Source organism: Protopterus annectens, chromosome 17.part0 (assembly GCF_019279795.1).
Source record: "Protopterus annectens isolate FY-2018-M chromosome 17.part0, PAN1.0, whole genome shotgun sequence".
NCBI classification, from domain to species: domain Eukaryota; kingdom Metazoa; phylum Chordata; order Ceratodontiformes; family Protopteridae; genus Protopterus; species Protopterus annectens.
In genome coordinates, this window is record NC_056751.1 from 802678869 (window position 1) to 802702474 (window position 23606).

The window sequence follows — 23606 nt, forward strand, 5'->3', positions numbered from 1 at the left end:
CCAGCTTTTACATTTCTGCTGGAAGTACTATCTGCAGTATTAAAATTGCAGAGATTAGTGATTTGAACTTCCCTCCACATTTGTGGCAAACTAACACATTACTTGCTGCTTTCTGTTGCACAAAAGATGGTCAGTTAATTACTGCAGTTTTATCTTTAGAAGCAAATAATTCATTTTTAGCATTGTATCATTAATGAAAAAACTTTCTACTAAAGATACCAGCTTGTCATAGTTCATGAGATCATTCCGCATTGCCCCCAACAACTACACAGACAAACCTAGACAACATATAAGCAGGGGGGCAGGCCCCCCTACACCCCCCCATTTATATATACTAACTCCAAGATTGCACAATCAGCCACAGAAACGTAACTCACACCCACACATTTTACACTCCCTCGCACACACACATGAAAGTCACAACACACACTAACATACACTAAAACCCTTAACCAACACACATACACATACATACATACATACCCAAACAAACATCACACCATTCACACACCACAACACCAGAAGCACTAATTCAAAATTTTCATACTTCGGGATTTTGAATTTACCGCTTCTGGTGTTTCGGCATTCAGGATTTTGGTATTATAATTTCGAAATACTGACATTCGTAATTTCAGTATTTCGAAATTATATAGTGAACCCATACATATATATATATATATATATATATATATATATATATATATATATATATATATATATATATATATATATATATGGTTCTACCTTAAACTTAACGCAAGCATGAAGACCAGACGAACATCCGGACTCAGAGATGATCGAAAAGAGAAGAGCCTTAGTCGCGAGAGTGGCAATCACATCGACAATGAAGACCGACCACGACGACCTGACACACCAGCGCGAGGATGCCGCGAAGGACATGGGGCTGTGCTGTGTGAGTGTAGTGTGGACGTAGGGAGGTGATAGAGGGTGAAGTGCAGGTAAGTGTGGGGATGGGGATGGGGGTGGGGAGGGGTTTATATATGTCAGGTAGAACCATATATATATATATATATATATATATATGGGTCTACTTTGTTTCATTGAATCTCATTTCACTGAATTTCATTTCACCATGACCACTTCGCTGAAAACACAAATTACTGAAAACTCATCTCACTGAATCTCATTTCACTGAACTGAACTTAGTATATATGGCACTTTGAAGAGTACTGTTAGGCAAGTAAAAGGCATATGCCCTTTTCCCCACTGTAGTGCGATCCTGGAGATAGTATATATATAGTTAGGGGGTGTGGGGGGTGGGGACTTTTTTGTTTTACATTGTATTTTGCCAAAAACGTAAAAACAATACATTTTAAGCAATAGACATGCATAGTTACAACACCAATGACTAACTCTCTCCAGAAGAAAATATGTACTCAAAATAAGTGGGGGGGGGGCTATGTCTCCTCCCCAACTATATATACTAACTCCAGGATCGCACCACAGTGGGAAAAAAGACATATACCTTTTACTTGCCTTAGACTATTCTACACAGTGCCATATATACTAACGGTAGTTCAGTGAAATGAACTTCGGTGAAATGAGTTTTCAGTTATTTGTGTTTTCATTGATGTGGTCAGGGTGAAATGAAATTCAGTGAAATGAGATGCAACAAAATAAAGTAGACCCATCCATACACACACACACATATATATATATATATATATATATATATATATATATATATATATATATATATATATATATATATATATATACATATATCATGCTAAACAAAACTGAGCAACAGTACACTTCTCTTCCCTTGACATTCACTTTTATTGAAATTACATTGCATCTGTTAACCCACTAAAATAATAGAGACTTACTAGGATTCATAGTCAAATAGCATAAAGTGAAGCAGTAATTTGTGGCTATGTGAAAGGTGCAGGAATTCAAAAGACAGATGTGTAACATATTTGCTAACAACCTGAATCAGCATACTGGACACAACATCCCTTTACAGAAGCAGCCCATCTGGTTAAGTGATTTGAGTTTCACAGAAGACATAAGAAGGCTGAGGGAATCAAACCCTGAACTACATAAAGCAGTTAATTAACAGCCAGAACACAAGAGAACCCAAGACCTCCAGCATACCATGCTGCTGGACAAAAGAGAGCCTTTGAGCAGATGATGCTAGATTTTCAATTAAGAATGTTTTCCTTTCAACTAGAAAACCCAGTATGGTTGGCGGTCTTGTGTTCAAGTCCCAAATGACAGCTAATATTTTCCTTTCACTTCTATGATTTTAACAATGCCTGAGCAGACAGCTACCCTGCTTTTGTGAATGCATGTTTGTAATTTGACCAAGCATTTTCCGAATCATACAAATTCTGAAACTCACATGCCTATCATTATTTAGTTACTGCAATCCACAAGAATTTGCCAGAAATGCTCAAATTTTAAATGTAACAGGCCAAAATAATTCTCAGTGAGCAGGATTCACGAAACCTCCGTGTAAGAGTTAATATGTCTTACACGGAGGCTGCAGTCTAACGGTATGACGTCAGCATGCCATGCATATTCATGAGGGCATACTGAATCATACCCTAGGCTAACACGGTCTATGTAGGAAAGTAGGGGGCGTGTCCGAATGCTGAGTTCTGCAAAGGGCATGCCCCCAGAAGAGTCAGAGTCCTGAAAGTAAACTCCCACGAGCGAGTCCGCGGAAATGTCAAGGAACACAACACCACACATGCCCCCACAGACTATAAACCTAACTGTAATGTAAAAAGGAAAAATAACAGTTTCATTTTTTTTTTTTTAATTTCCAAAATGTTTGCCCGTAGTTGCGCTCGTTTGCTCGGGTATGCCCTCCGCTCAGCCAAAGTTAGCAGACAGTGAAAAGCATATAAGATCTAAATATGCAAATTAAGCCAAGTAGCAATAGCGTAGAGGTAGAGACGTTGGCGAAAGAGGAGGTAGTCACGGTTCGAGCCCCCACAACATCATTCTCTATTTTTAGTTAAATAAGCATGAAACAATCCCCTGACATATATATATATATATATATATATATATATATATATATATATATATAAAAACTATAATTTAAGTAAAATGTAATGAAATGGGCCATGTATTTTTGAAGAAATCCGACACAATAAAATATAAAAAAGAGATTATGTGCCCATAGCTGAGCAAGGCTTCAAATTGATTTTAACTGTGTTGCAGGAATATTAACTGAACTGGAAGTTTTGACTCTGCACTTCAGTTAGTCCCACCCACCCATTCTCGTTTTTGTTTTGGTGTTAATCTTAGTGGCCTTGAAACTGCCAGCCCCTCTTGTAAATTTGTGTTTGGATACTCCTTCTGGGCCCATCTCATTTGCTCACTCAACTGAGTGCAGTGAGATCATATTCTGATTTCAGGCACTCCTACTGTGTACAAAGAGAGCATCTGGGAAACAGAAAAAAAAAAAAAAAATTTAAGCTTGTTTCCTGGTATTTGTAGGCTTCTGAGCCCCCAAGCCCTTCTGTGTTGGAGGGAAGCCTTCTAGCTTAGTTTTTTTTTCTTATAACTAGCCAGTTTTCTAGTTTCAGCACTGTTTCTTTGATCTCAGCACTTGTTCAGAAAAAAAAAAATTTTTCATCTGCTTTTACTGTACTTGTGTTTCTACCTACTTTATTTTACTTTTGCATCATCTTAAAAGTACTCAATTGTATTTATTACTGCTTGGTGTAACTCATTCTAAGCCATTTGGTTTAAACACTTGGGCTTCGGACCAGTTGTTTTGCACTGAGAGGGTTTGTGGTCTGCACTGTAGTGGCAGAACAGGTAGCTTACATCCTTCTAGGTTGGGAACTGCTGATTGAGGGCTCAGTGTCTGTTATTCTAAAAGTGTATTAATTCTGGTTTAAGCACTTGGGCTTTCAGGCCAGTTATTTTACATTAAGAGGGTTCATGGTCTGCACTCTTGTGGGAGGAGAGGCTGGACTCTGCCCTTGTGAGCTGGGAATTTCTGGTTAAAGGCTTATAGTGCATGCATATCTGAACTGCTTCTTATTGAAGTTGGTGCGCCTTGTTTGCTGTGGCATAGACTGGATTCGGGCCTGCTGGATCTAGCTTTGTTTGTGTAACTTGAGCACTAATCCAGGCATTCTCTAAAGTATTCAATTGTATTTATTACTGCTTGGTAGTAACTTGATTAAAGTGTAGCTATCATTCTAAGTCTTTTGGATTAAGCACTTGGGCTTCAGACCAGTTGTTTTACAGTAGGAAGGTTTGTGGCATGCACTGTGGTGGCAGGACAGGTAGCTTTCATCCTTCTAAGTTGGGAACTGCTGATTGAGAGCCCAGTGTCTGTTATTCTTAAAGTGTATTAGTTCTGGTTTAAGCACTTGGACTTCAGGCCAGTTATTTTACATTAAGAAGGTTCGTGGTCTGCACTCTTGTGGGAGAAGAGGCTGGACTCTGCCCTTCTGAGCTGGGAATTTCTGGTTAAAGGTTTATAGTGCCTGAATATTTGAACTGTATCTTACTGAAATTGGTACACCTTGTTTGCTGTAGCATAGACTAGAACCAGGCCTGCTGAATCTAGCTTTGTTTATATGTTTGTTGTTTGTTTGCTTGTTATTTCCCTGGAATGCTAATTCCACCTAATACGGCTTCTCAGCTTCTGTGGATCACTAGTGATATCTGCATTGCTTACTGTACTTATTTCCTTGTTTCACTTGAAAGAAAGTTACTGTTTGTCGTTTTTGCATTTAAGTTACCTGTAACACATTGCACTTAAGTTACCTGGCACTTGCTCACTAAAGCAATTATATAAGTCAGCACTAAAAATTAAAAGCACTACACCCTCAATCCCCACTGGCCCTTGTTTTCAATTATTAAGGAATTCCCAATATTATTCTACCATGTCCAAAGGTCAGTTGTCAATCTCCTCTCCGGTCCAGCTGGTGAATCTGGGAATCTTGAGGCAATATTACAACTGCCTCATGTACACAGACAACCCTCTCCTCCTCCCAACAAATTCCAACACATGTGAGAGATGCAACCATATAGCCAAACTGGAGGCTAAGCTCTCTCAACTCAGTACTGGCATAACCAGTCAAGAGGAGAAGGAAACCACACTCACTACAATTCCAGTCTCACATAGACCTACCACGACAGCAAACCAAACACATAATCACACAAAAACATACTCGCAGGCTCTAAATAAAGATCTGCCTAAGCAGCAGAGACCTCCAAAGTAGACACCCAAGCAACCGCTACCCCAAAACAAAACACGTGCAACACATATCTCACAAAGCCAGTGTGCCAAACAGTCACAGCCCTTAAGACTAAACAACACACCTGATACACTTGTAATAGGTGACTCTATCGCCAGGCACACTGACGTCCCACTCACCAGGCTGAACAAGGAGAGGGTCACGGTGAGCAGCCTGTCGGGCGCTAGGATCCGCCACATAACACAAGCACTCAGGTCACTCCAAGGCAAGTACAAATATGACTCAGTCATTGTCCATGCTGGTGTGAATGACCTGAGATGTACCTCCCTGGACTACATGAAAAGAGACATAAAGGAGCTCTCTGAGCATGTAGCCCAGGCCGGTATGACCCTGACCTTGAGTAGCATCTTACCCTCACCAAGAATGATGCCACAATATGAAGACAAGATGATCACTTTCAACAATTGGCTTAAGTACTGGTGTCATTCAAAGGGGATCCAATGCCTGTCAGCTTGGGATTATATGCTCGACAAGCCACGATGCTTCGCTAGGGACGGCTTGCACCTGTCACCCCTGGGCTTTCGGATATTGGCAAAGGCTCTTGCTACCCCCATAGTGCCTTTTTTAGGCAAGGCTCAAAAGACAAACCCACCTCCATAGGTATCACAAGGGATAAGAAACTAAGAGTAATGCTACTCAATGCCAGAAGTCTAAACCTCAAGATGCATGCACTCGAAACTCTCCTTAGCATGGAGAACATTGATATCTGTGCAGTAACAGAAACCTGGTTCAGGGCTCCCGAGAGCACCCCAGCACTACCAGGTTATACGTCATACCATGCTTTTTGGCCCCAAAACTTGGACCGAACCACAAAAGGAGGAGGAGTATCGATATTCATCAAAGATACCCACACCTCCAGGTTGGTGGCAAAGCACGAAGCATCAGAGACTATCCATGTGCAACTAACAGTGGATAAAACTGCCTTCCAGTTTATAGCCTGCTACAGGCCACCCTCCCAAACCCAGGAACCCCACTTGGCCTTCCTGAGAACACTGGAAAATATGAAGGTCTCTCCAAACACCATTATATTGGGTGACTTCAACTACCCAAACATAGACTGGGAGCATTACTCTAGCTCCAACACCCTAGCCCAAAGGTTCTAGAATTTATAAACTCAAATGCTATGGAACAACTTGTTACCACTCCCACAAGAGGGGAAAACATACTGGACCTGATCATCACCAACATGGGGACTCTATGCTCCAGACCAGAAGTGTATCCCTCACTGGTAAGATCAGACCATAAACTAATCTCACTGGATATTCACATCCCGACCCCACCCCTGCCCAGAAAAACCACAGTGAAAAACTTCTCTAAAGCAAATTTCACACTCCTCAAAACCGAGGTGGAATCCTTCAAAGCCCCTGGGCCTGTGGAAAATATGGCCCAGACCGCAGAATCCTTTATAAACGCATTCTATGAACACCTTCAGGAATGCATTGATCATGCGATCCCAAATAAAACCAAGACCCAATCCTCCAAAGGCAGACGTCCTGTCTGGTGGACCCCAGCCATAAACAAACTATACAATAGAAGGAGGAAGCTACTACATGATAGAGCAAAATCCCAAAAAGGGAAGGCATCACTGATTAGTATTAGCAAAAAACTACGGGCACTCATAAAATTGTCTAAGGCCAGCTTCGAGAGAAACATTGCACAGGACACTAAGGATAATCACAAGGCTTTATTTAGTTATGTTAGGAACCTGGGTGGTAATTCCCAGATATGCTCAGAATTAGTCCAAAATGACAAAAAATACACTGAACCCACAGACATTGCCAACATCCTAGCTGACAGGTTCAGCGCAAACTTCTCCCCCCCTCCCACCAAAAGGGCAAATATCTATCCCAGCAGAGTGCTGCCCCCCTGACATCTCAGATGCTCAGGTAAGAGCCGCCCTCTCCAAAGCAAAAAACACAGCATCAATGGGACCAGACGGTGTCCCGGGCTGTGTCCTACATGAACTCAAAGAAGAGCTAAACCCAAACATAAAACTACTGTTCAATCTCAGCCTTACTACAGGATATGTGCCCAAAGAGTGGCGTACAACAACAGTGGTCCCTCTCCATAAAGGTGGTGCCTCAACGGATCCTGGAAACTATCGCCCCCATAAGCCTGACTAGCTTGGTCTGCAAAGCTATGGAAAGGATCATCATGAACCTCATAAATAAAGATATTGGGGACCTACAGACACTGGATCCTACCCAGTTCGGCTTTGTTAAGGGCAGATCCTGCCTCTTAAACCTGGTTGATTTCTTTGAAACAGTCACCAAGGCGATTGACGAGGGGAAGGTGGTCCACACAGCCTACCTGGACCTCGCAAAAGCCTTCGATACAATACCCCACTCGGGCATTATAGATAAGCTCACCAGCTTAAATACAAACCCCTATGTCACTAGATGGATTGCAAACTGGCTCAAGGACAGAACCCACATGGTTAGAATTGCTGGAGCCATGTCAGACTCCAAACCAGTTACAAGTGGTGTCCCACAAGGCTCAGTCCTGGGACCTCTCTTGTTCGGTATATATTTCTCGGAGGTACAGGCCAACACGGAAGGACTGTGGCTAAGCAAGTTCACAGATGACTGCAAACTGGGTGCCATAATCGACTCTCCAGCCGACACAAGCATCCTCCAAAAGGGCCTCATAGAAACAGACAACTGGTGCCAGAACCATGGCCTCAAGCTAAATGCCAAAAAGTGTATAGTCATCCCCTTTGGCAAAAACAAAGTGCCCACAAATTACCACATAGGTGGTAATCCATTAAGTACAGAAGAAGTAATTAGGGACCTGGGGACCCAAGTTGATAGCAATCTCTCATTTGACAACCACGTGGCCAAAGTGGTTAGAAAAACATTTTATATAGCCCACCTAATCATGAAGGGATTCACATCTAGATCAGGGGAGGTCATCGTGCCTCTTTACTCATCTCTCATCAGGCCCATAATTGAGTACAATGCCCCTTTTGGGATGTACCTTACCAGACACCTGCAACAACTGGAAAGACCCCAAAAGTACCTCACCAAGAGGATCAAAGGGCTCAAACAGATGCCATATGCTGCCCGGTTAAAGAAACTCCAGCTCTACTCAGTGGCATACCGCCTGTTCAGAGGCGATCTGTGCCTGACGTATAAAGCCATGACCAACCGGGAATTAATGGACATGCTGCACCTCAGAAAATCCAAATCCCATCGAGCTACGCGCTCGAGAGACTTGAACCTCAGCACTGAAATAAATAGGACATGCTGGAGGGACAGATTCATAACCCAGAGGCTCCCTTCACTCTGGAATAAAATCCCAGTCCAGGTTAGGCAGAGTCCCTCATTGACTCTCTTCAAGAGGAATCTTGATGAGTGGATGGGAGATCGTAGGTTTACCCCGGGTATCACTTCTGTGTCACTGTTAGACAGAGGCACAGTATACTAACCTCGAAAAAGGGCATAGCAAAATAAATTTAAAATGGATGGCGAAAGCCAAACACATTCTGGCTAGGCTTATAAATGCTCTAGGGCAGATAGCCTAGTATGAACCTATGAACCTATGAACCTATGAAGAAGCCTAATATGAGTGCCTATAGGTGAGCAGTGCTGTAACAAGCTTAATATGACTGCCCTCAGGTGAGCAGCGGTTTAACAGGTGTAATATGAGTGCCCGGATTTGAGCAGCACTTTAACATGCTTAAAATGAGTGCCCGTAGTTGAGCAATGCTTCACACAGCGCAATATGAGTGCTCATAGCCAAATAACACGTTACCCAGCGTAAGCCATTTGCGCGGAGCTGCGCACCACGCCAACCAGCCCACCGGTGGGCAACGTTGAGCAAGCTCTATCAAAGCCGCCTTTACACAGACACACCTCCTAGCCTGTCTAGACAGTAGTAAAATAAAAAAAAACAATGCCCAGGCTCGAACCCAGGATACTGTGCACTATAGTCAAAGTACTGAACCACTAAGCCATGACAGTTGTACTGAGAAATGCAGTATTAGCATATATATAGGAATGAATAGAAATAGAAGCATGACAAAGCAGGTTTTCTTAAGCTGATAAATATCCAAAATGGCCAATCACAGATTAGTGCGGGAAAACGGGCATATATAAGCCCCATAGGTGGGAATACACAGCATAACTGATGATGGTACCCATTTGCAGTCAGGATGGCAGGTGCAGGAGAGGGAAGTCGCTTTAGAGCACAGAGGTGGGGTGTTGAGGAGTCACAATATATGGTTTGGCTCCTAGTCCATGATCATGAGGCACAACTCATGCAGGGCCAGGTTCACTGGGGTGCATACAAGGCAGAGGTGTGGAACCGGTTGGCACATGATCTCACCAGTGTCACAGGCATTCCAAGGATTGGTGAACAGGTCCGTCACCACCATGCAGACCTGAAGAGACGTAAACAGGACCAACTGAACCATTGGATCCAGGAGGCCCGGCAAATGTCCAATGCCCCACTACCTATGAACCTATGAAGTATCCATGTAATTAAGTATGTAAGAAATTATCCTAGCCTATAGTATAGAGATGTATGTTCCAATATTACATCATTTATATTACAGCTGCAGGTGTCCGTTCCATGAATCAGCAAGCCTATGCTGATAGGCTGGTGAGGTTGCACCAGCAGGCAGGTTAGTAATTATTTTGCTGGAATTGTTATAGAATATAAGTGAGACAGCTTGTAAAAGAGTTCAGTGTTGTTACATATTAATAAAGTTCAAATAAGCCTAGAATAAAAATTCTGCTAGTACTGTAAGATTAGATAAGTGATGCAGCCTGTAATCCAGAAATAAACGTTAAACAAGTCTCAAATAGAGAGTCTCCACCTGTATTGTAATATCAGATAACTGCTTCAGACTGAAAATGAGTGGTAATCAATCAACAAAGGATAGACATGTGTCAAATACATCCCTTTTAAAATCTGCCATATGAAATAAGTGAGTCAGTTGGAAAGGATTGTTGTAACCCAGTAAAAAATGTTAATAATGCCTAGAATTAAGTACCATCCTGAAATGTAAAAATAAAACAAGTGAGAGTGTGAGAAAGAGGGTATGAATCTACCAAGAAAGCTGTAATAAGTCTGGAATAAAGTTATACTGCAGTGAGTACATAATGAAACGAATGAGACAGCCACAACCAAATAGTGAAATGTGTGTAATAAAGTACTGAACCTGGAATGTGTCTGTTCCACAATTTGGATATGTTGCTGTACCCTTGCAATATGGAGATAGTATGGTTGTATGAAATACTGAACATCCACAGTTGTCTAGAGCCATATAAATCAAATGTAGCAGGATGCTGTACCTGAACACAGCCAGATATGAACATGTATGAATAAAAATGGAATGTATATTAATGTAGCAGTAACATTCCCATCACCAACATTCCTAAGGTTACATATAGGAAACTGTACTAATACATGTAGGGAATATATACTAGGAAGGTACAGCATATGTATAGGTAGTTTAAGTTGTTAATGTAATATTTCGTCACCCTACCCTATTTCCACAAATGATGCCATTCCACACCAAACTGGGTATGTGTATACACAATTAATTCCCATGGACATTTGTCCTGTTGGTTCATACATATCTGCATGTACGTTGATGCATGTGCCCTGTTCACATATCCAAACTTGATGGCCTGTTGCCACCAATCAACCCTGCATGCTGTTGGAATGTGTACTGTTGTTCTAAATATGCGTGTGTTATGCTTGCTGTTCAATGTTTGGAATTCATGGGTTTTTGGTTAATGGGAATACTGATGCATGCTGTTACAACTAATTTTGAATGGTGTTGTTTGTTACTAACCCAAAATGTCATAAAATACTGATAAACATAGGACAACAGGGAAGGCGGGTTCCAGTGGACACACCTCTCCCACCTCAGCTGGCGAGTGCACCTGGCACCAGTGCCCATGCCAGAACCTCCTCCGGTGGCCCTGTGCCACCTTCGGGTGGAAGCGCTGCAGGGGATGGGGCTCGACCCCCCTCTGCAAGCGTGGCCAGAGGAGAACGTCCACTCACCCTCCATAGTGTCCGGTCTGTTGTGCGTAGTGAGATGAGGTGTTCTGTGCTTGATCCCCTACGCCAGCTTGAGGTGAGGGTGGCGCAACTCACAGGTGTACCTGCCCGTCCTATACAGCCCTCAGCACAGCCCCATCCTGGGCAGTGAAGGCGCAGTGATAACTGCCCATGGGTGGGGATCTCAGTTCCACTGTTGCCATCTGTGGGCTCATGGGCTCACGATATCCAAACATCCATCCCCATCAATTGTGCCCCCCCCACATGTGTCATACTCCACCCCTGTATGCGTCTTGTTTGTCTTGCCTGTTAACCTCCCCAACTTACCTCCTCAAATATACCTACTTCCTGTACCTCACATTCCACTCTCACCTGAAAAAAAAATAAAAAAAGGGCACTCTGTTCCCACAAAAAAATTACACCCCATACATAGCTGCCCATTTTGCAGACATGTCTGCTGGACATGTCAACTGATAATTAAAATTGGCTGTACAACATATTTTGTTGTTCTCACCCCTCTCTCAGGGGTGGAAGGTTTCAAATTTCACACCAAATTACACACATATGCACAGCTGTTGCTGATAAAGAAATGGGCAGCTATGGGCCTTCCCTACATCCTTCCTGCAAATCCCGAGCTTGTATTCCTACTGTCCTACCCTCTTTGTGCCCCCTTTTTCACCACTTTCCTATCTCCCCATTTAGCGCAGGTGTTAGCGAGAGTAAGCACTATTAAGCAGTAGTCAGCGGGTGTGCGCTTCTGTGCGCTTAGCTAAGCGAGTGTGCGCGTAGCTAAGTGACTGTGCGCATGCGTGAGCATCGCGCAAACCAGCGTAAACCTGCTTACAACTGCTTAAAAGTGCCTTAGTCACTCTGTATGACAAGGCCTGTAGTCTGCTCATCAGCAAAATAAAATACCCCTGTCAGTCTCGAACACCGGACCTTGGAAACACTAGTCTGCATGAATTACCACTGAGCCACATCAGATATACAAGAACATGGTGCTGAAAGAAACATATCATGAAATACAAGGAGTGAATGTAAAGGGAATATAGGAAGGCCATTACACAAAGCTTGTTCCCTGTATGTTTAGTGGCAATTCTTGTGGAATTGCATTACATGAGTGTGATAAGAGAAACAGACCATGCTAGTAGGTAATAATGTTACAGTAGCACCTTACAAACCACACACAGTATCAGAGCAGGATAAACACCACCATATTTGAATAGGTATGAGGCCAAACATCCCAACTGTGACTGATTTACAGGGATGTCCTTGATTTGTCAAAAAATGTTACCTGTGCCCCACTGACTCCCTGTGAAATGTACTAACAGTAGGCAGAAAGGCAGGGAATCCCACGTAATGTTCACCATCAATAAGTTAAAGTAGACACTACTTGCATGTCAGAAATGGTGTAGTAATACATATGCTCAAAACACACACAGTCCCCACAGTCACAACTGCAGAATATCTGAAATATATCACGGGTGTATCCCACTGATATGTTCCTTTCCCTGAGGCTGCTCAAATATATACCTGAGAGTATCTGAGGCCTGCAAGTGTCAGAAACACACCGGCATATCAGCCTATCTGCTGTTACACACTCTGCAAATAGCTGTAGAATTACTTCCACAAGCACACCCTCATGTAGGAGTACAACACAGAAATATCAAAGGATGTAGCCATCTAACAAACTAAGGACAGTATAGGAGTTTACAAGCACTGCATGTGCCTGATATTCATAACTATTAGTACAAAATACAAGACCCTACTACTGCTCAGCAGCAAAATAAGATACCCTTGTAAGTGTCAAACCCCAGACCTTGGTCTCACCAGACTGCATGCAGTGCCACCAAACCACAGCAAACATATATGAATTTACTGCTGAAAGAAATATAACATGCATTACAAGGAGTGAGTGTAAATGGAAAATAGGAAAGCCATAGCAACACATTCCAGTAAAGAGAAATATCAGGCCTTCAATGAGTGAATGTAAAGTTAAAATAGGGAAGCCATAGCAACACATTGCAAGAGCTACAGTTGTATACCAGTTAATCCACAAGTCCCACAGGAAAGTACATACTTCCATGTAAACAGTGTTAGCATTAACAGGTGTGAGTTAACATACACACTGAGAAGAATGAACTGGAAGAAGCAACAGTCAGGTTTCAGTACAGTATGCATTTCACTGGCTACAACACAGCCTTAGATATGAGAGACATACCAACCTTCAGACTGACACAACAGTGTCCACAGCAAAACCAGCATGGTCCCCACCTTGCAAAACTGAAAGGCCTACGCCTACCTAACCTAACATTTTATAGCAGTGTCCTGAAATCACAGTGAGAACTGCAATTACCACACAGCAGGCTGCATGCAATTAGTAAATGCTGGCCACCAATTGGTGCAGAGGCCATCACATGCACATGTACAGATACCTACAAAAGCAGCCTGTACTGCCAGTCCACACATGCAATACTTTCATTGCAGCAACTGGAGGGAGAGAGAGAGAGAGAGAGAGAGACAGGCAGACAGACAGACAGACAGAGACAGAGACCCAAAAAAAAAAAAAAAGCAAGGCAGCAAGCAAGCAAGCCAGCAAGCAAGCCAGCCAGCCATCCATGCAGACTGCCAGCCAGCCAGCCAACCAGGCAGCCAGGCATCCAGCCAGCCAGCCAAACTTAAAAAGCTGTTAGAGACAAAGGTAATGTAAACTACATAATCTAATAATCTACATACTGTGAACCCTCCATATGTGTCAGCAGTCTGTATCTATGTGTATATGAAGATGTGCATAGGGCAAGGGACATACTGCAGCCGTTAGCGAAGGCTGGCTATACATATGTAGTTGAAGGTTGCTATGTGCACATATCAATGTAGGCTGTAGTGTGTGGCATTGAAAACAGCATGCAGTTCAGGTATATGTCATGTGGTGGTGAACTTCTGTGGGACTGAGCCAGTGAGGCCTGCTACAGCTATACGGCCTAAGGACAGCATAATGCATTCTGCACAACACTGTGCAATATCATTACAGAATGGTATGTCTCACAACTGTTACAGAAGTGACATCCCCACCATGAAAGGTGGGCATTCTGTGTGTCAAGATGTGCATGTAGTTGTACAGCAATGGATGTTTATAAGTATGTGTGTGTGTATGTGTATGTATAAATATGTATATATATATATATATATATATATATATATATATATATATATATATATGTATAATATATATATATATATATATATATATATATATATATATATGTATGTATATGTACATAGAGAGGTATGTATAGAAAGATAGACAAATATAGATAGATAGAATATGTATATACATATAGATGTAATAGACACATACATATATAGATATATATAGATACATACACATATACAGATAGATATGAATGTCTATAGATATGTATGTATATGAATATATCTATATCTATATATATATATATATATATATATATATATATATATATATATATATATATATATAGATATAGAGTGAGAGAGGGACATGGGGGAAGATGAATTGCAACAGCTGCCTGGTGACCAAGGCATGGACTGAACACCAGTGTGGATACAGGAGTACCATACCCCATTCCAAAATACTTTAACCACTAACTACCACATAGGTGGTTGCCTGCCTACTACTGGAGGTGTCAGAAGCGAACATGGGAAACAAGTGTACAATAGCCTCCCCTTTGATATCCACAAATATGCCATACCCTGGACTAAACCACCCAGCATTAACAAACAAGGCTCCTCATTAGTAGATGTCAGACATACCCCTGATGAATGTTATGGAGATAGGTAATATGCTGTGTGAGTCACCTCTGTGTAACTGTTTGACAGGAGCAAGTACAATCACATTACATGTGTCCCAAGGGGCAAGGTAGCATAAGGCTACGCTGCCGTAGCCCCAGGGCCAATAGCATAGTACCTACCTATGACACAATACACACACACATGTACTCAGTGCAATACTAACTATGTGAGGTGGAATGAATGTGACGCTGACTGTGTGCAAGGTCTGTAATGGTGTGATTGCTCATCGTGACTTTGTGTCTGTCATGGTAGTCCGTATCCTCGGTGTGAGGCCAGAGAAAGATGTGTCAGTTATTGGGATACTAACATACTAGATTGCCATATGTTGTGCAGTAGTTCCCTGTGTATGACTGCGGTGTAGGTAGGGGTATGGCAACAAAGACTAGGGTGGATTACCAGTGAAACTGTAGATGTGCATTGCATGCATTGCATGGGATGACAATATTCTCCATCCAGTAGCTTGATACATACCCCCAGTGTGAAGTTGTGCAGTGTACCTCAAACAGTGTGCCGAGTGCTGGTGTATACTAGTTTGTTGTATGTTGTTTGGCAGGCACTGTCACACAGTTGTAGGCTGAGCACTGATATGTGGTAATGTACATGTGTATCCCCTGATAGACAGACAGATGCTATATATGGCAGTTCAGTGATATCAGTACAGTAGTGTATTACGTGTGCCATATGACTTGCTCACATATTTATCTTTTCCTTCCAGGGCGATGGTGCATCACCGCAACCCGTGTTATTCAGCTGGAGAGGATGAGGAGATACACCAGGGCCTGGTGCGGGATTTCAATACACTGTTTTCCAGGACCAGCCAGAACCAGCAGGAGAGGGCTGCACTGTGGCAAGACCTTGTCCGTCGGGTAAATGACATAGGCATGCTTAACCGGACATATGAGCAGGTACGCCATCACTGCAGTGATTTACTTAGAAATGTCCGTCAGCGTGCGTCTGATATCCAAAGACAACAGCTTGCCACAGGTGGTGGGGTACCTATCCACCCCCCCCCATCACCAGAGTGGAGGAGCTACTCCTAAGTGTTGTGGCTCCAGGCCAACAACAACAACAACATCCACAGACATGTGTCATGATGGAGGCCGGAGCCACCCAGCATGTGGACATGGAGTGTGCAGGTAACATGCCATATCTGTAGTTGACTGTTATCTGCACTGGTAGTTTATGCATGTGTGAGATGTGTACTGTGTGTGTAGCTGTTATCCTGCCTATTCTTGTGCAAGATTGATATTCTGAATATCATCACTACACCTGTGAAAGCCAACTGTTGTACTACTGTACTGTAGCATACTCACAGTATCAATGGCACAGTTGTAGCCACGGACAATAACTCTCTTATTTGTGCAGGTCCCTCTGGAGTAACAACAATGCAGCCAATCCATGCTGGTGAGTGTGTAATAACAATAGTATTAATAGTAATAATAATATTAATACTAATAATACCCTCAAACTGTATTGTGTATGTGTTGGATTGCAGGTGTGTGTGTGTTTGTATCTGCTGTACTGAGGAGTGTGCATGTGTGCATGTGTGCCTTTGTGCATGTGTGCATGAGTGCATGTGTTCCCGTGTGCATGTGTGCCCGTGTGCATGTGTGCATGTGTGCCCGTGTGCATGTGTGGTAACATCGTGTACACATTGTAAACTGTGTTTCCTGTCTTCCTCTCACAGGTTCTGGTGTTGCCCTGTTGGCATGCAGCAGGGAACCTGAAGCCACTGCTGGTGATAGTGATAATGATGATACATGTGTAATGGCACAGGGAGGTGTGACAGGGTCTGTTGTTGGTCAGCCAATCGACAGTATACAGCAGTCAACCCCATCAATGCGCACAGTCATCCTGCCAATACATCCATTGTCACCAATGTCCTTAGCTGAGGGACAGCATACAGTGGGCATTGACCAGGGTAATATGGTATTAGTGGCACATGCATTCCCTCACAGCAGCCATGGCCAGAGTCCTGACATGGTATCACACAGGCAGATGTCCAGGGGTTCTCGTGGGAGCATCCGTGGTCATACTGCCCCTGTCAGATATGCCCACAGAGGTCTTTCAACCTCAGTTATGTTCCGGGCTGTAATGCAGGCACAGGCACGTATGGAACGGTACACCAGACAGGGTCTGAGGAAGCTTAGAGCACATCGCACTGCTATGAATGACACTATGCGTGATGATGCGGCTGCCATCCGTACTGTCGGTGAGGTCATTGATAGACGTTGGGGGGACACATTAGATCTGTTCCACTACTTCATGTCCATGATCCAGGGCAATGCAGGACGGTTGAGGCATCAACGTGGACATATGCCAGCAACATCAGCAGCTGGCAGTCATCACGGATGACAACAAACCCGCAGCCACTCCCACAGTGCCAATACCAGCCCCAGCAATGCTGTGTCTGTGCTGTCATCAGACCGTCCTAGAAGACCACGTGCATGTGACTCTGGACAGTCCCAGCAGGGACATGTGTCCAGTCAGCAACCCACTGCTTCTGATGACAGTACCCAGTCTGGCTTAGTACCTGATACTGTCCGTAGCACCCCTGCCAGGCACAGGTACCGTGTCCGTGGCCAGAGACAGTGATCTGTATGACCTGGCAGGTACAGTCTGTGGCTGTCCACAAACACCCGTATATGGCAGCCATGTGGTGGAACTGTGTGCATGCATACACGCATGCATAATGCTAACACCTAGGGCTAACACATACACACACACACCGCATCAACATTGCCCCATGTTGTACGGTTGTCCCTCACTAACACACACACACATACATGTCGATTGGATGTGTCAATGGCAGACTCTGGCAAACCAAGTACACACCCTGTGCATATGATGAAACTGTGCCACCTCCTGCAATCTGTAACATTGATGCAGGAACAGGATAGCATGGTGCTGATGCACAGGGTGACTACATAGCACTGTAGTAATATTATCATGTTGTTAACAGTACAGTGTAATGATATCATTGTGGGTATATCTCAGCATGCCTGATGCATTAACACTATGATTGTCATTGTAGTTTTTTATACACCAGTGTTAATTCCAAAGTGTAATGTCTGCACATGTGCCACATGGCAGTTGTGTGTACCTGTGCCTGCATGTGTTGTGGACTGGACAGTACATGTGTGATGTTTGCAGCACACAGTTGCAGGTGTACATTTGTGAACAAGGTGGAGTTGCATTCTCTGCATGTAGATGCGTAGTGCACACATGGCAAGGGTGACATGCACCATGTGACACAGTAGTCATACATTGTAGTTCATATTGGTGGCCACTTTGTGTTGTACTACACATATGTCTCACCTGGGGTCACATGTATGTATGACATGGTCTGACAGTATGCTGTGGGTCATACGGTTTACCAATGTCAATGGTTTGCATTCTGGTGGTAAGGCTCAAAACACAAACCCACCTACATAGGTATCACAAGGGATAAGAAACTAGAAGTAATGATACTCACTGCCAGACATCTAAATCGCAAGATGCATGCAGTCCAAACTCTACTCAGCATGGAGAATGTTGATATCTGTGCAGTAACAGAAACCTGGTTCAAGGCTCCCAAGAGCACCTTAGCACTACCAGGTTACACCTCATACCATGCTTTACAGCCCCAAAACATGGAACTGACTATGAAAGGGGGTGAGTATCAATAATTGTCAGGGATACCCACACCCCCAGGTTGGTGCCACAGCATGAAGCATCACAGACTATCCACGTGCAACTAACAGTGGGTAAAACTGCCTTCCAGTTCATAGCCTGCTACAGACCACCCTCCTAAACCCAGGAACCCCACCTGGCCTACTTAAGAGCACATGAATATATGAAGGTCTCTCCAAACAACATTATATTGGGCAACTTCATCTACCCACACATAGACTGGGAGCATTACTGTAGCTCCAACACCCTAGGCCAAAGGTTCGTAGAATTCATAAATGCAAATGCTATGGAACAACTTGTTACCACTCCCACAAGAGGGGAAAACATACTGCACCTGATCATCACCAACATGGGGACTCTATGCTCCAGACCAGAAGTGTATCCCTCACTGGTAAGATCAGACCATAGAGTAATCTCACTGTATATTCACATACTAACCCCAGCCCCTGCCCAGAAAACCACAGTGAAAAAGTTGTCTAAAGCATATTCCACACACCTCAAAACTGAGACAGAGGTGGAATCCTTCAAAGCCCCCGGGCCTGTGGAAAATACAGCCCACACTGCTGAATCCTTTATAAACGCATTCTATGAACACCTTCAGGAATGTACAGATCATGCAATTCCAAATATAACCAAGACCCAATCCTCCAAAGACAGGCGTCCTTTCTGGTGGACCCCAGCCACATAACAGAAAACAATAGAAGGAGGTAGCTACTACATGATTGCGCAATATCCCACAAAGGGAAGGCATCTCTGATCTGTATTTGGAACAAAATATGGGCACTCATAAAATCGTCTAAGGCCAGCTTCAAGAGAATAATTGCACAAGACACTAAGGATAATCACAAGGCTTTCTTTAGTTATGTTAGGAATCTGGGAGGGAATTCCCAGATATGCTCAGAAGTAGTCCTAAATGACAAAGAATACACGTAAGCCACATACATTGCCAACATCATTGCTGACAGGTTCAGCACAAACGCCTCACTTCTGTGTCACTGTTACACAGAGGCAGAGTATACTATCCTGGAAAAAGGCCATAGCAAAATTCATTTAAAATGGGTGGTGAAAGCCAAACACAGTCTGGCTAGGTTTATAACTGCCCTAGGGCAGATAGTCTAGTATGAACCTATTAACCTATTACATGATGTATCCTCAACTGACACACATATGTAGGAAACCCAGTGTCAGTGATATCCCTGCAGTACTACACTATACCATGTAGCCATTCTTACTGAGCCCCACACATCCCTGGGAAGAATACTGTTTGCCATATAGCAGTCTCACGTACATGCCAACACACTAGGGATATGTTCATCCATGACTGGAAATGCATACAGTGGCCTACAATGCATTCTGCACATGACACACATGACCACCACAAGGGTATCATACAGACAGATACCTGTTGTCCAAGCCATGCTCTATTACTGTAACACAACTGTAACTTTGTCATCAGCATGTACTTAACATAGTATTTCAATAGTACCATGTAGGTGGCAGCACCCATCATGTAGAACGGGTAATGGTGTGTACATATGGACAAGTGTTTTCTTGTCTATCCTGTGATATTCACATTTCCAAAGGTATTGTGCAGTCCCTTGGTGTATCACCTAAGCAAGCAGGTGTCTTTATGCATATCAGCAACAGTTGCCATACACCTACACTGGATGTCCATTTCTCACAGACTTTGCTGTGTTATAACATGTGTGACATATACTCCAGACATGAACCCTCACCCACATTAATATACCACAGCTTTCATGACTGTGTGTCACCCAGTTGGCCTAGGACACAGATCACTGCAGTAGCCTGCATTGTCATCAACATACATGTATGGCATACAGTCTGGGAATCTGCAGCACATGCTGGCAAAGGTAACAACTGTATTCATATGAGGCAGGCTTCACACATAGGAACTGTTGCAGGTCACAGGTACATATCTGTATGTGGCACACACATACCTGATGTGTGCATTGGAATTACTGTTATAATTATATGTCATACAATAATAAAAGCAAAACCCACCACACATTGACAAACTGTGTGAGAAACACACACATGGCTTTTGTAGGATTCAAACCCCTACCTAACTATGTTATGACACTTGAGAGAGAGAAGCATTAGCACAGTGCGCTTTTCGCATTACTGGGTGGTTTATTTTCTCCTGCTGTACTTATAGGGTGCTGACATCATCAGTCTTTACAAAGAGGAATGTACATCATGTAATGTGTTATTCCAGTTGTCAAAAGGGACATTTCTTTCAAAGAGAATTGCATTTGCAGGATTCAAACCCCTACCTAACTATGTTATGACACTTGAGAGAGATGCATTAGCACATTGCACTATTCGCATTACTGGGTGGTTTTTCTTCTCCTGCTGTACTTATAGGGTGCTGACATCATCAGTCTTTACAAAGAGGAATGCACATCATGTAGTGTGCTATTCCAGTTGTTGAAAGGGACTTTTCTTTCAAAGAGAATTGCACACACACACACACACACACACACACACACACACACACACACACACACACACACACACACACACACAGTGCATTTGCAGGATTCAAACTCCTTTCTAACTATGTTATGACACTTGAGAGAGACGCATTAACACAGCGCGCTATTTGCATTACTAGGTGGTTTCTCTTCTCCTGCTATACTTATAGGGTGCTGACATCATCAGTCTTTACAAAGAGGAATGTACATCATGTAGTGTGTTATTCCAGTTGTCAAAAGGGACATTTCTTTCAAAGAGACTTGCACACCCCCTGCCGCCCCCCAACACACACACTGAGCATTTGCAGGATTCAAACCCCTACTTAATAATGTTATGACACTTGAGAGAGCGCACTATTCGCATTACTGGGTGGCTTTTCTTCTCCTGCAGTATTTATAGGGTGCTGACATCAGTTTTTACAAAGAGGTATGTACATCTATTACTATCCCTCAGTATGGGGGATAACAATATATATGCATTAACAGACGCCTAGTTCAGGGTCACATATGCACATCAGCACTGCCTGGTTATGTTTTATACCATGCTTCATGAACACAGGACTTGTAACACACAACACAACCAGGGAGTGTATCCATATACATCACAGACACACACACCTCTGGGTTGTTACCACTGCACTAAGCATGACAGGTCATACATATACAACTACCATTGTGCAAAACTGCCTTTTGGTTTGGTGTGTAGTTCAGACTCCCCCCCCCCCCCATATCCAGGAACCACACTTGGCTTCCCTGGGAACAGTGTAGGATATGAAGGTGTTCACATACGCCATTACAGTGTTTTCTTCAGGTACAGGAATATTGACTGGGGGAACTACTCAGGCCTCAACAATATCCCCCTACAGCCACTACAATTTGTGAATCCATGTGCTATGGCAGAACCAGTCACCACAGCCACAAGGGGGATACATATTGGACCTGATCATCACCAACATGGGGACTCTATGTTCCACACCAGAGGTAGACTACCATTGTTAAGATATGACCATAACCAACTTTCCCTGGACGTCCATATCCCATCCCCACCCCCAGGCAAGGAAATCACTGCTAACAAAGTATTTCTCAAAAGCAGACTTTGCACTTGTGAAGACTGGGGTGGAATACTTCAAAGGCCCTGTGCTGGAGGATTATACAGCCCAATCTGCAGAATTCTTTACAAATGCATTCTATGAGCACTTGCAGGTTTTCATTGATCATGCTATCCCAAATAAAACCAAGACTCCTCCACAACAGAAGACCTGTCTGGTTGACACCAGCCATATATAAGCTGTACAACAGAAGGCGGGAGCTAATACATAACAGAGCAATATCCCACAGAGGGAGGACATCTCTGAACAGTATTGGCAGGACACTTCAATCCCTCAAAATCATCACTTGCAAGTTTTGACAGTGAAATTGCCCAGACACTACCGATAAGGCTCCCCTCAGTCTGGAATTGAATCCCAATTAATGTTAGACATAGCCCCTCACCAACCCCCTTCCAGCAAACTCCAGCCACATGGATGTGACATTGCAAATTCAACCCCTGGGATCTCCACTGTGTCCCTGCTTGACGGAGGCACAGCAAACTAGCCTTAAACGGTGCCTTCTGTGACCTACTTTACAGAGGCACAGTAGGCTACTGTACTGGGGAGGCAGACACCAAATACACACTGGCTAGGCTTATGTATTCCCTAGGGCAAACAGCCTAGTATCGACCACTGCACCCATATGTTTATGTTTGGGATGCACAATATTTGTTGCTGATAAACTGTTTGCAGGTCTTTATTGCCATAGCTTTCCCTGTTTCTATGAACAACTTGTGTATCTGTGGAAGATGTTTGATCATGGCAGGGTTCCAGTATATTACTTATGTCTCTGTTGTCATTTAACTGTGTGCACTGGGCAGATTGCTGTATTGTGGGAGGTTCCTGGCTTAACACATACAAATGCCAGATATGTGTGGCCGACTGCTATACTGAGACATGGCCTAAGTGTGTGAGCATGCCCAGTTCAGGCTTTCCATGGTTTGTTGCCTGACATATGTCTCATTTATCAAAGTGTGTGAGCATGCCCAGTGTGACCTTTCCATATGTTGAGATCTGAGGTCCACTACATTTGTGGTTGTGTGTGAACTTGAACAATATTTGACATTTACAGTGTGTGTGTTGGAAGTCATGTTGTGTTCTTACTGCCCAACTGCTTTGTGTCTGAACCCAACAGGGATTATGCTGTGCCTGCAGGGTTTCCATGGGACAGTTTGCATACATTTGTCAACATTCTTTCATACTGACCAAACATTGTAATATTGTCATAGTGTAGTGGTTCAGTCCTT